Below are 14,368 nucleotides of genomic sequence, written 5' to 3' on the forward strand. Positions count from 1 at the left end.
TTACTTTTATTTATTCACTTTAGAGAGGAGAGAGAGAGAGAGAGAGAGAGAGAGAGAGAGAGAGAGGAGAGAGAGACAGGGGGGAGGAGCTGGAAGCATCAACTCCCATATGTGCCTTGACCAGGCAAGCCCAGGGTTTCGAACCGGCGACCTCAGCATTTCCAGGTCGACGCTTTATCCACTGCGCCACCACAGGTCAGGCAACACCAATGACTTTCAATCATGGCAAGGATGTAACATTCAGTGAGGCACACAACATACACTGCTCTGCAAATATTACCAAAAACAATGGCCAGGTGCTTATGTGTAGAAGTGGCATTTTCTGGTATGATCTGGAAGTCAGACATTGCCAAATTACCATAACACAAATTACTGAAAAGGAAAGGAATTCCTCCCTCGTGCCCAGTCAACATGTACAAGAAATATAAGCTTAGAAGCAATTAAATATCCCCTAGTTTTTGTGATCAGTATATATGATGTAGCAAATAAAACAATCACCTCACTGAAGAACAAGTGAAGCGCCTCATCATGTCTCTCTTGTCTGAACTCCCAGCAATGCCCCTAGACCAATCTCCCATGGTCACTCTTCCTCACCTGCTCTCTGCTCTAAGTCCATTCTCCAATGGACTGCAGCCCCAAAGATGGGGTTTCTTAAGATTTGCTCCTTTCCCTATGCTTATCAACTTTCAGAAGAATGTGCTGGTTCCCTAGCCTTCTACAATAGTGACCAGAGAGGCTATTTTAGTACATTATGATCTCATGGGTTTGAATATTTTAGATAAGTACAGTCTGTCTATCTATCTATCTATCTATCTATCTATCTATCTATCTATCTATCTATCATCTATCTATCTATCACCTATCTACCTATCTTCTGTTTTTTGATGTTCCAAATTATCCCATCTTTGGCCAATGCAAGCACCTTCAGTTACTAGAGCTTTTAACTCACCCTAGTAATTCTTGATAGCTCTCTTACTTTCAGATAAAACGAGACACTCCAGGCTTATCTGTATTTTCTGCACCAAACCTGGACTTATCCACCCAAAAGACTGATTCCTTATAGTGGGAAAAGATATGTACGGACCACAGTGTAGGTGCTGTGGGTAGATGCTCACTGCTACTAATTGGTAACTGATTCTAGCCTTTTCAATGGACAGAAATAGGAAATATCTCATAAAAATTATAAAAAAAATTTTTTTTGTTTTGTTTTTTCATTTTTCCGAAGCTGGAAACAGGGAGGCAGTCAGACAGACTCCCGCATGCACCTGACTGAGATCCACCTGGCATGGCGATGCTCTGCCCCTCTGGGGCATCGCTCTGTTGCATCCAGAGCCAGTCTAGCGCCTGAGGCAGAGGCCATGGAGCCATCCTCAGCGCCCAGGCCATCTTTGCTCCAATGGAGCTTTGGCTGCGGGAGGGGAAGAGAGAGACAGAGAGGAAGGAGAGGGGGAGGGGTGGAGAAGCAGATGGGCGCATCTCCTGTGTGCCCTGGCCGGGAATCGAACCCGGGACTCCTGCACGCCAGGCCGACACTCTACCACTGAGCCAACCGGCCAGGGCCTCTCATAAAAATTTTTAAAAAACAAGTTAACAATGACATTTCCAAATCAAACTTGGGATTACAGGGTATTTATTTAATGGCTCTTTCATATTTGTCTATCTTTTATCCTGAAAGTCTTTTTTCCTAATGACAGTAACATAATGACTTACTTATCTATTATGCAAGATCATTTAGAGTTTCAAAATATCAAAGTGAACACTATTACTAACAATATGAGTACTAAAATCTGTTTAAGGTTTCTTTGCAGTCTACCTGTGGTGGGACAGAGAAAAAGTGTCAAACTGGAATGCTGAGGTCACTGGCTTGAAAACCTCTGCTTGCCCAGTCAAGGTACATATGAGAAACAGTTATGAGTCGATGCTTCCTGCTCCTCTCCCTTGCCTCTTCCCTACCTCCTCCTCTCCCTATAATAAATAAAGAAAACTTTAAGGGAAAAAAGATTTCTTTGCAGTTCCTCTGTCTTTAGGAGTTATCCCACTAGGATAGATATACAATCCAATTTGTTCTAAAGTCTCTTGGAATAATTCTCTGTAGCTAAGCCACCATATCTCAATATCTAGTTTAGGGTCTTTTGATTCATTTTGCTTTTAATTTTTAGCTACTACTGTCTCCCCACCCACCCCATTTTGACTTTACTTTTATACTATATAAAACATTCATATGGTTCCATGAATCAAAACTATAGAAGATATGTTCAGAGATCCAATTATATCCCTACCCCCTCCCTCCACAATAAAGAACCCCATTTTAACTAGTCTAGGGTTTAACCTTCCTTTTTTTATTAGCAAATATTCATGTGCCTCTCTTAGATAAAAGTACATATCCCACTCACAGTTCCAAGCCTTACTTTTTTCAATTACTGTATCCTAAAGATGCTTCATAGCAGGTTAATAAACACCTCTATTCCTGTTTAGAGCTTCAGAGCAAGTACTGTAAGGCGTAGACTTACCATAGCTTATTTAACCAGTCCCCTATTGTGGATATGGCCATATTTCCAAGTCTTTAAAGAGGTCCTCTGGAAACCTAGATCTGATCATGACACACCCATTTAAAACCTTTCAGGGGATTCCTACTGCCTAGAAGACACAGATCATAAAAATTAACATAGACAGTGACTGTCCCACATGATTGGGCTTCCTCCCTCCCTCCCATTCCCCCATATCACCCTCATTCTTTGCAATGCAGTTATATTAGGCCCTTCCAAATTCTTTGGAGTCCCATATCCCCCTCTTCCCCAACCTCCACACAAAGCCTGTTAATACACTATCCTCCTCTCTATCTGGAATGGTCTTCCTACTCCTTGTCACCTCACCTACTCCTGTTTCCCTTGACAATTCCCATCAGTCATTCCCATCTTAGGAGAGCTATCCCTAACCGCTGACCCACATCTCAGAGCAAAGCATGCCTCCTTTTTACAGTCCTCACTACAGTTGTTCCTTTTCATTTATCTGCACAGACCTTCAATTAACTTGTTGCTTTTACTACTTCCTGGTAGGGAGTAACCCTATCTGTTTGGTACAAAACAAATGCTCAATAATTTTTTGTTCAGTGAATGGTTGCTACAATTTCTATAGCACAGGTATTATCTGTTCTAAAAGTTTTTTTTTTTCATTTTATTAACCAGAGAAGCAAAGTTTATTCCTCCACAGTCTAAAACATTGAAACATTTTATACAGAAACTAAATTACATTTAAAAATAAATTACATACTTCTCTGCTGTCTGAAACAAATAACCAGCTTCCCTCAGATTCAGGCTTATTTACTGCAGCACATCCCAAGGTTTCCACAGCACGCCAGAACACCCACATGTTCTAAGAAAGTTTAATCTAACTCACCTATCAGTGCCCAGTGCCTTTGTGAAGGGATAAATGTTTATTTTTTCAACTTCATCTGAAGTCACTGGTCATTTATGCTTTCCTTAAAAACCAGCCAGAGCCTGACCAGGCAGTGGCGCAGTGGATAGAGCGTCGGACTGGCATGCAGAGGACCCAGGTTCGTGACCCCGAGGTTGCCAGCTTGAGTGCGGGCTCATCTGGTTTGAGGAAAAGCCCATCAGCTTGAACCCAAAGTCGCTGGCTCCTGCAGGGGGTTGCTCGGTCTGCTGAAGGCCCGCGGTCAAGGCACATATGAGAAAGCAATCGATGAACAACTAAGGTGTCGCAACGTGCAATGAAAAACTAATGATTGATGCTTCTCATCTCTCTCCGTTCCTGTCTGTCCCTGTCTATCCCTCTCTCTGACTCACTCTCTGTCTCTGTAAAAAATAAATAAATAAAAATTAAAAAAAAAAAACCATCCAGAGCCTGCCTGTGGTGGTGCAGTGGATAAAGCTTTGACCTGGAACACTGAGGTCGCTGGTTCAAAACCCTGCACTTGTCTGGTCAAGGCACATATGGGAGTTGATTCTTCCTGCTCCTCCCCTTTCTCTGTCTCTCTCTCTCACTTTCTCTCCTCTCTAAAATGAATAAAAAATTAAAAAAAGATACCCATCCAGAGCTCTTCAAATTATTCCTATCAAATTGTACATGGTGTGTTCTTATATGCATGTCAAATCTTCATATCTGTAGTTACATCTCTTTTATAAATACCTTGTTTTTTTATGCGAGAGAGAGAAAGGGAGTGATGAGAAGCATCAACTCTTAGTTGCAGCACTTTAGTTGTTTATTGATTGCTTTTCATATGTGCCTTGGGTGGGAGGGCTCCAGCCACCCCAGTGACAACCTTGTTCAAACCAGTGACTTTGGGCTTCATGTCAGAGACCTTTGGCTCAAGCCAGCAACCCCTTGCTCAAGCTGGCCAGTCTGTGCTCAAGCCACCAACCTCAGGGTTTCGAACCTGGGAGCTCAGTGTCCCAGATTGATGCTCTATAAACAGCACCACCACAGGTCAGGACCCTATTCTGTTTTCTTAGTAAAATTTGCAAAAAGCAAAAACATTTGCTCCTATATTGAGTTACTTTTATTTTCCTGGTTTCTTGAGCTAAAAGCTGAATTCACTTTTCTTGTTCTCTAATAAATGCATTTAAGATAATTTCTTTCCTGAGAATTTTTGCCTCAACCCATGAGTTGTGATATGTGGTACCCTATCATTCACTTATAAGAATCCGAAAATAGTTTTTGATCTTCTCTTTAATTCAAGATATAAAGGTAGTCTTAACATTTTCAGGTAGATATTTTTAGCTCACTCATTCTTATGTTCTAGCTAGGTTACATTGTGGTTTGAGAATCTGGCCTATATGATTTACTTTTTGAAACTTGGGATTTTTCTATGTGGTGGGATTTTTGTATGTGGCAAGATTGTTAAATGTTCCATGTACTTGAAAAGAATCTATATTTTAAGCTTGTTGGGCAAAAATTTCTGTATATACCCATTAGCCTTATTGTTTAAATCATTTATATCAGTGGTTTTCAACTAGAGAGGATTGTGGCCTCCAGGGGACATTGGCAATGTCTGGAAACATTTCTGGTTATTACAAAAAAGGGAGAGGAGTAGCTACTGGCATCTAGTGAGCAGAGGCCAGGAATTCTGCTCAATATTCTACAGTGCCTGAGTGGCTCCCTTACAAAAAATGACCTGGCCCCAATGTCACCAGAGACAGGTTGAGGACTCCCACTGCACATCCCTTCTCCCTCAGTTTGTACTTGCTCAGTATTACAGTATCGTCTCCCCTCTGTGCGCATAACTGTCAACTTTTCTTGTTTCCATCAACCTTTATTCTACATAGTTCCACAACCTGTTATTTATGATTAACTGTATCTTTAAGTAGTCTGAAATATTTCTGCAATGCTTTCCACCTATTTTTTTCTTTTTTTTTTTTTTAACATTCTTTCTTTGCGGGGGGCAGAGACAGAGGGTCAGAGAGAGGGACAGATAGGGACAGACAGGAAGGGAGATGAGAAACATCAATTCTTCATTGCGGCTCCTTAGTTGTTCATTGATTTCTCATATATACCTTGACTGGACGGGGGGTTACAGCAGACCGGGTGACTCCTTGCTCGAGCCAGTGACCTTGGGCTCAAGCTGGTGAGCCTTGCTCAAACCAGATGAGCCCACGCTCAAGCTGGTGACCTCGGGGTCTCAAACCTGGGTCCTCCACATCCCAGTCTGACACTCTATCCACTGTGCCACCGTCTGGTCAAGCTGCTTTCCACCTTGAGTCTAGTTTTGTCTGATACTAATATTGCTAAGTCTGAGTTATTTAGGACTAATACAGTTTTTCATCCCTTCGTTCCCTACTTTCTTGTGTTAGTTTTAGATGTATCATTTATACAACAAGTTTAGCTAGATTTCATTTTTTTAAAAACTAAATCTGGAGTTTTTAACACCTGGGAGATTACCCTTTTACATTAATTGTGTGGTTCTTGATAAACGTGGGATTGTTCATGCCTTCCTATATTAGTTGTTTTTTAATATACCAAGCAAGCTTCCTTGTTTTCTTCTTTCTCCTTGACTCCCTTTTGTGGAAATGATAAAGTTCTTCATTGCTTCACTTTCTTCTCTGGTATACTCTTGAGAGTTATATATCCTATCTTCAGTCTTCTGCTGGTTACTCTCATACTACCTAAAACTTACACCTACATCTGGATTCGTTTCCTCAAGAATCTTTGCTCTACCAATGAAACATAAACTTGCGTTCATTATACACTTGACTGTGTGCTCTTTAGTGGCGGGGATTGAGACTTACTCATCTTTATAGGCTCAGTGCAGGAAGCAAGTACACAATCTGGGAAACAAACACCTCTAGGATCATTTGAGAACAGTTTTTTAAACCTAAAATGAATTTCAGGGCATTTAAAGGTTAAACTTCATTATCTATGGGTTTCATTTAGCTGTAATGCTTCATTCCCAATTAATGCCATGTAACCTGTATAATACCATAAACAAACACATTTAATACTTTAGTCATACAGTGCTATGATGCCTCCTTTTAATGGGGGACCTTATCAAACTTAGCAAAGCATTTTACAGTAACTGTTTTTTAACATCTGATTATTTGACTAGTTTAGATAATTCAGATAATTTTAATGACATCCTATCAAAAATATAGCTATATAAAGGGAAAATATTAAAATGTTTTGTTTGCACTGTGTTACTTTCAAGAGATGTGAAGACAAAAAAAAAATGTATGGGGGAATTCTAGAGAGAAAAAAGAAGCCCTGATATACCAGAGATCAGTGAGGGGGCCCTAGTCCAGCCCTACTGCAGCCCAGCCACTTTCCCTGGCCCCTGGCCTGACAGCGCAGTGCACCTCCCAGCCCAGCTGGGTCTGCTTTCCAGCAGCCTATTCACACTGTACTCCTTAGTCCCAAGATGCAGGCAGTGAAACCAACTTCCCCTGAGGAAAGAGCCCTTCTTGCTTTCCCAGTGGCATCTATGTCTCAGAACTGCTTCTGGACAAGGACACAGGTGATACTGTAAGAAAGACTTCAACACTATATACTGACTTCATCAGCAAGGCAGAGTTTCTCAGGGCTCAGATGTCAACAAAAGAGAAAAGGAGCAATGAGACAATGGCAGCTGGTCTGGAAAGCCAGATTTCCAGATTTGGCTTTTGCATTTATTCACATGGATTCCTTTATTATTCTAATTATGATTTAAGAGTTTTTACATAGGCCCTATTTTTACACAGGTATTATATACAAGATACAGTCTACTAAGGGACAATATCATACCTTCCCCTTTATTATTCCTATTTCCTCAACTGACTTATGTTATTTGATTCCATTTATCCAGACTGACTTGAATGTGTTTTCGCTGAGAACTGACTGAGGGATCAGCACACTTTTTTATAAAGGGCCAGATAGAAAGCTTTGAAGGCTTTGTGGGCCACATACTGTCTCTATGGTATGTTCTTTTTCCTTTACAATGTACCATAAATGCTTGGGTGGCACCTGGCCCAGAGGCCTATAATTTGCCAACCCCTGACCTAAAACATAGCTGTCCAAAGAGATGTTCATAACCTTTTTTTATTTTTTTGACAGAGACAGAGAGAGCCAGAGAGAGGGACAGATAGGGACAGACAGCCAGGAGGGGAAAGAGATGAGAAGCATCAATTCTTCATTGTAGCATCTCAGTTGTTCCTTGATTGCATTCTCATATGTTCTTTGCCCAGGGTGGGGTGGGGTAGGGATTACAGCAGAGTGAGTGACCCCTTGCTCAAGCCATCAACCCTGGGCTCAAGACAGCGACCTTGGGCTTCAAATCAGTGGCCTTTGGGCTCCAACCAGTGACCATGGGGTCAAGTCTGTGATCCCACGCTCAAGCTGGTGAGCCTGCGCTCAAGCCGGATGAGCTCATGCTCATGCCAGCAACATCCGGGTTTGGAACCTGGGTCCTCCACATTGTCGCAGTTCAACGCTCTATCCACTGCACCACTGCCTGGTCAGGTTGTTCATAACCTCTTTTACCCATCAAAAATTTGCTCTGTACCTCAGTTTAGCGGACATGAAGTCTTCTGCATTTTTAATTTAATCTAAAAACATGCCCAATACAGTAAGGCAGTTCCATCCTCAGAGCCGACCACACCTAGCAAGGGCTTTCCTTCTCAGCAGGTAATCCCCTGCCCTGCCACTCTCAAAGGCAGCTGTAACTAATGAGCACAATCAATTCCACTAACAGAAATCAAGAATTCTAGGGTAACTTCAGCCTTCTTGTCTGTAAGAGAGATGGTTATGAAACCAGAAAAGGTCTAGGGACACAGCAAGTCAAGAGACACTTGCAAACTACATCCCAGGCTTTTTTTGTGGTTACTAATCTTTCCTCAAAGCATTTAATTAATGATCCTTTTCCAAACTAAACCTGCTAATATTATTAATAAAGAAAGCTGTCAAGAAAGCCAAGAAAACTGTCAAAATTTTATACTGTCAAGGAGAGCGAGCTTTTCTAAGATAGCTTTTAGGACATTAAACAGTCCATCACTATAGTACAGTGAGTTGTCATCTACTTGTTCTGTCTTCTTTCCTGGCTTTACTCAGATCCCCCATTCTAGCAAGGGGTTCAGTCAATAACACATTCTGAGGAAAACATTTGCCAAGAATCACTTTATTTTTCAAACAAGGTTTGTGGAACTACCATTTAAAGTTTAATATAAAAATAAATAAATCATGTATGTTACATTCTTTTTTTTTTTTTTTTTTTTTTTAGAGAGAGGACAGAGAGAAAGGGAGGAGGACCAGGAAGAATCAATTCATAGTTCCTTCTCATAAGTGTCCCGACCGGGCAAGCCCAGGGCTTTGAACCAGCAACCTCAGCATTCCAGGTTGATGCTCCATCCACAGCACCACCACAGGTCAGGTGTTACATTTTGTTAAAAAAAAAAATCTGTCCAAAAAATACTCCCAAGCCAAAGAACCACATATGTTCACTAAAGACACAGCAAAAGTTCTAACTACAGAAGTATTTTAATGGTTTCAGAATATGTTTTAGTAAATTCTGAGCTGGATAGTCTATTACAGCTGGTAGAATTTCAATTCACATCATAGCTTTAAGATCTTGACTATCACTGGCATCATTAAAAAGTGACACTTGCCCTGGATGGATGGCTTGGTTGGCTACAGCTTCATCCAAAGCACAGAGGGTGCTGGTTTGACCCCTGGTCATGGCAAAGGACATATATAGGAACAGGTTCTCTCTCTTTCTCTCTTCTACTCTCTCTAAAATCAGTAATAGAAAGAAAAAAAGAAGCTGACATTCAAACCTTTTATGATGTACTTGTTATTAAGGGTCAACAAATAAGTTTAATAAAAAATAAGGACCCCAACCCTTCTAGGCAAGAGTCCCTCACACAGACAATCGTTCTTCCTAGAGCACTGTCTGCGCTGGGGGACAGCATCATAGAAATGGGCCCAGCAGCAATAGCATTCTACCCACATCCCCTGGGATCTGGCTAAGCTTATTAGGCCAGAGCAGAATAAAGCAAGCATAGAAAACATCAAAAACAAGTTACTCAAAAGGCTCTGTAACATCAAGCATGGACATAAATAAAAAACAAACAAACACCAAAACCAGAATCACAAAAATGTGAAGAGATCTTAAGTTTTTAAAATGAAAAACATATTGATCTAGATTATGTAAATATATGAAAGCATACATAATAATGCTGACTAAAAATACAACACAAAACAGCCTTACTGATTAATACATAAAAATGTATGCATATTCAATTAAACTCAGGTTCCACATAATACATTTTGGGAAATGCTGTTCTAGATTAGCACAACTAGTTCCCAAAACAAGGGGTAATTTTTGCCCCCCAGGGGACACTGGGAAATACTGGAAGATATTTATGATTGTTGCAACCAGGGCTAGTGTCCCACTGGCATCTAGAGGGTAGGGACCAAGAATGCTGCTGCCTGACCAGGCAGTGGTGCAGTGGATAGAGCACCAGACTGGGATCTGGAGGACCCAGGTTCGAGACTCCGAGGTTGCCAGCTTGAGCACGGGCTCATCTGGTTTGAGCAAAGCTCACCAGCTTGGCCCCAAGGTCGCTGGCTCGAGCAAGGGGTTACTCGGTCTGCTGAAGGCCCGCGGTCAAGGCACATATGAGAAAGCAATCAATGAACTAAGGTGTCACAATGAAAAACTGATGATTGATGCTTCTCATCTCTCTCTGGTCCTGTCTGTCTGTCCCTATCTATGACTCTCTGTCAATGTTAAAAAAAAAAAAAAACGCTGCTAAAATTTTAACACACAGGATAGCCTCCACAACACAGACATTTCTGCCCCAAATGTCAGAAGTGCCACGGTTTACTGATGCCCTATAGAATAACAGGAGTATTTCCACTTATGCTGCAGTAAATTCTGCTGAAAGAAATGTTTTTTTTAAAAGTTTGCCTTGGCCTGACCTGTGGTGGCGCAGTGGATAAAGTGTCGACCTGGAAATGCTGAGGTCGCCGGTTCGAAACCCTGGGCTTGCCTGGTCAAGGCACATATGGGAGTTGATGCTTCCAGCTCCTCCCCCACTTCTCTGTCTCTCCTCTCTCTCTCTCTCTCTCTCTCTCTCTCTATCTCTGTCTCTCCCTCTCCACTCTAAAATGAATAAAAAAAAAAAAAGTTTGCCTTACCTGTGGTGGCACAGGGAACAGAGCATCAACCTGGAACACTAAGGTCACTAGCTCGAAACCCTGGGCTTGCCCAATCAAGGCAAATATGGAAGTTGATACTTCCTGCTCCTCTCATTCTTATCTCTCTCCTCTCTAAAATAAAGTCTATTTTAAAAAAAGTATATATAAACACATAACTGAATTTTGAAGAATACAAAATTAAATTCCTAATTTTTTAATGCAAAAAGTACAAAGTACAAAATATAACTAACATATATTGAAAGATTAGCAAGGTCTTATTGAGACATTATTTTTCAATAGTTTATTCAGACTGTTCAGGAAACTGCAATCATAATACCTATCAATCCATAGTCCTATCCCTTCTGAATGACTCAACCCCACAGCAGAACCTACTGAAAGGGGGCAGCTGTGCAGATTGCAGAGCCTACCCCTCCCTGGGGACAGGACAAGGCAGCCCCTAAGAGGCATGGAGAGAAAGAGAGAGTTCAGTCACTCTTTCCCTTGGGTGTGCTGGAAAACAGAAAGATGAGGTGGTAGATCTGGGCCCAAGCTGTGTGTATAGGGTGGGGTAGGCGGGATATGCAATTGACAGTGTACAGGAACAGACAATACAGTCCAACAGAGTGGGAGGGCCAAGACCTCAGGTAGATGGCCAGACCCTGCAAAAACACAGCTCCACTGGCCCCAGCACTATGGTGGTCCCTGCAATCCTGCTAGATTCCAATTTTCCTTATCCTTGAAGGACCCTGATTCCTGGGCTTGAAGTCAGCCTGCTCCCTGCCATCCTGAGACCTGACTAAAACAGCAAATCATTCTGTGTCAGTCACAGATGGCAAAACAAGAAAAGCAGCATTTCCAGCAAACATGCCACAGCCTTGCCTCACAGGGCTTTACTGGGCCAGAGGTGTGCCAGACATCTGCCTTTTGGGTGATAGCATCATCCCGAACAGAAACAACCTCCTAAAACAGGAGCACCATCAATCCACACTGAGCAGCTTATCCTAAAAATAAAGGCAGGCAGGGCCTGATAGCTGGAGATGTCATGGTGACTGAATCCTATCATTTAGAGAAAGGTCCAAGATAATAAATGTTTATCCAAAATGTTTACTAGCTCACAGGTCCTCAGTCTCTAGTTGGTGCATCAGTAGTTTCTGTAGTTTGCAAGATTTTAAAAAAGCTGTTGAACCTTTCCCCCTAAGGAATCTGCAGAGTTAAGAAGTTGCTCTGTCCCCTCCCCAGATCCCCTGAATGGAGCTTGAAACCACATTGTCAGCACATGGCTCTCTGAATGAACTTCCCAGAAACAATGAATAGAGCACCGGCCTGGCATTTGGAAGTCCCGGGTTCGATTCCTGGCCTGGGCACACAGGAGAGGTGTCCATCTGTTTCCCCACCCTTCTCCCTCCCTTTTCTCTCTATCTCTCTCTTCCCCTCCTGCAGCCAAGGCTCCACTGGAGCAAAGTTGGGCTGGGTGCTGAGGATGGCTCCATGGCTTCCACCTCAGGTGCTAGATTGGCTCCAGTTGCAACAGAGCAACGCCCCAGATGGGCAGAGCATCGCCCCCTAGTGGGCTTGCTGGGTGGATCCCGGTCAGGCACATGCGGGAGTCTGTCTCTTTGCCTCCCCACTTCTCACTTCAGAAAAATACAGAAACAGCCTGACCAGGTGGTGGTGCAGTGGATAGAGCATTGGACTAGGATGAGGAGGACCCAGGTTTGAAACCCTCAGGTCGCCAACTTGAGTGTGGGCTCATCTAGTTTGAGCAGGCTCATCAGCTTGAGCCCAAGGTCACTGGCTTGAGGAAGGGGTCACTCGGTCTGCTGTAGTCCCCCTGGTTAAGGCACATATCAGAAACCAATCAATGAACAACTAAGGTGCCGCAACAAAGAATTGATGTTTCTCATCTCTCTCCCTTCCTGTCTGTCCCTATCTATCCCTCTCTCTGTCTCTGTCACAAAAAAATACAAAACAAAACAAACAAAAAAAGAAAAATACAGAAACAGTAAATAGACTGGCAGGGAGTAATACATTGACACATGGGGCGGCTAGCAGTACTCTGCACTCTGGTGGGCAGGACAGCATGGCAGATGAAGTAGCCTCACTTAACAGCCTTTGCATCAAATGATCATGTCAATCAGCCCCTGAAAGTTTATTCTAACAATTTCCAGTTTGAACTTTTTCTACGCTGTATTTCCATTCCCTGTGTTAAAGAGGAACAGAGTTTGCAACCCTGAAAAATGTCAATTTGGGATACTAATTATTTTAGGCTCATTATTTCTATAAATTTATTGATTGATTTTAGAGAGAAGGGAGACAGACAGAGACAGACAGAAACATCCATCTGTTCTTGTATATGCCTTGACCCTGGATCAAACCCACAACCTTTGCAATATGGGCTGATGCGCTAATCAACTGAGTCATCTGGCAAGGGCTAGATTGGCCAATTTTCAGAAACAGCAGACCTGAGAGTTCCAAAAACCCAGAAGGTACCCTCTGTAAAAAACAATTAGATTTGTAAGGACAATCTTCTTCTGTAAGGGAGTTTCCCTCATTGTACTTGGCCTGCCCTCACTATCAGAGGAGAAGTCAGGGACGTAAATCTTCCTGACAACCCTACCTAGGTTTTCTATACTTTGCCTGGTAACCTCCCATAACTGACTCTCCAGCCCCAACTTTATATTTTGTCACGAGTGACAGAGGTATTTCAGATGATGGCTTCCACCATTTCAGTGACTTATTCAGTGTTCCTGGGCCTCTCTAATATATGCATGTTACTAAACTTACTTTTTCTCCTATTAATCTGCTTCTGTTAATTTATTAGTCCAGCCACAAAAACTTGGAAGGGTTGAGGATAATTTTTCTTTCCCAACAGTGTCTTCTGAAACAGCTTGCATAAAACAGGATAACTTGTCACAGCTGTGAGTCCTAAGACACCCCCCCCTGGTGGCTCCTGCAGCTTCTCTCACCCTCATTCTTGCCCTTGATGACCACTAAGTTCTGAGTTCCCTTATCTCCACTGTTTTTATTGCCATCAGTACAATCATTTGAGAAAGGAAAAAAGGGCACACACATATTCCTACTAACGGATGGACTGAGGGCACGTCAGCTTCTGGTGCAGAGTTCTGAACTTGGTGTCTGTAAACCTGAGTGGGAAAAAATATCACATCTTTATTTGCAATAACCTCTGGCTGAAATCTAATACTCAATTATTATGGTAGACATTAAATCCTGAAAATTCAGCAGTATCTATAGCTTTTTCACCAACAGAAATCACAAATACCTTCACAAAGCATTAGAGTTGCTTTAGGAATTGCAAATTGTCTGTTTTTCTTATCACCCCTACAAAGAAACTGCTAAAGCTGGTATTCAGTCCTTTACTAATTCCACTAATAAAGGAAGGGCATATAAAGACCTGCACCACCAGTTTGGTTCAATATTTGATAACTGTATTTCAGTATAATAGGTTCTCTTCCTTTTTAGTTTTATTTTAACCAAAATTAATTTTTATTTTTTATTTAGAAATGAAATTTAACGGGGTGACACTGATCAGTAAGAGTACATAAGTTTCAGGTGAACATCTCTATAGCATTTAACTGTTGATTACGATGTGTGCCCATCATCCAAAGTCAAATCATTTTCTGTCACCATATATTTATTTGTCCCGCATCACCAGTTTGGTTCAATATTTTGATAACTGTATTTCAGTATAATAGGTTCTCTTCTTGATTGTTTTATCTAAAATATC

At 41.9% G+C, this 14,368-nt stretch overlaps 1 protein-coding gene across 5 annotated transcripts in view; it reads right to left on the bottom strand.

Moving 5' to 3' along the window:
- Positions 1-14,368, bottom strand: part of PKNOX1 (PBX/knotted 1 homeobox 1) — a 69,972-nt gene that overhangs the window by 53,395 nt on the left and 2,209 nt on the right. For 3 of the 5 annotated variants that reach the window (XR_010729221.1, XM_066259286.1, XM_066259283.1), the window contains exon 2: positions 2,511-2,637. The gene's annotated coding sequence lies outside the window, so the exon portion shown is untranslated. Of the gene's footprint in view, positions 1-2,510; positions 2,638-13,693; positions 13,767-14,368 lie in introns of those variants that run through there. The other 2 variants (XM_066259284.1, XM_066259285.1) reach the window with 2 other exon arrangements.

Source organism: Saccopteryx bilineata, chromosome 2, assembly GCF_036850765.1.
Source record: "Saccopteryx bilineata isolate mSacBil1 chromosome 2, mSacBil1_pri_phased_curated, whole genome shotgun sequence".
NCBI lineage: Eukaryota > Metazoa > Chordata > Mammalia > Chiroptera > Emballonuridae > Saccopteryx > Saccopteryx bilineata.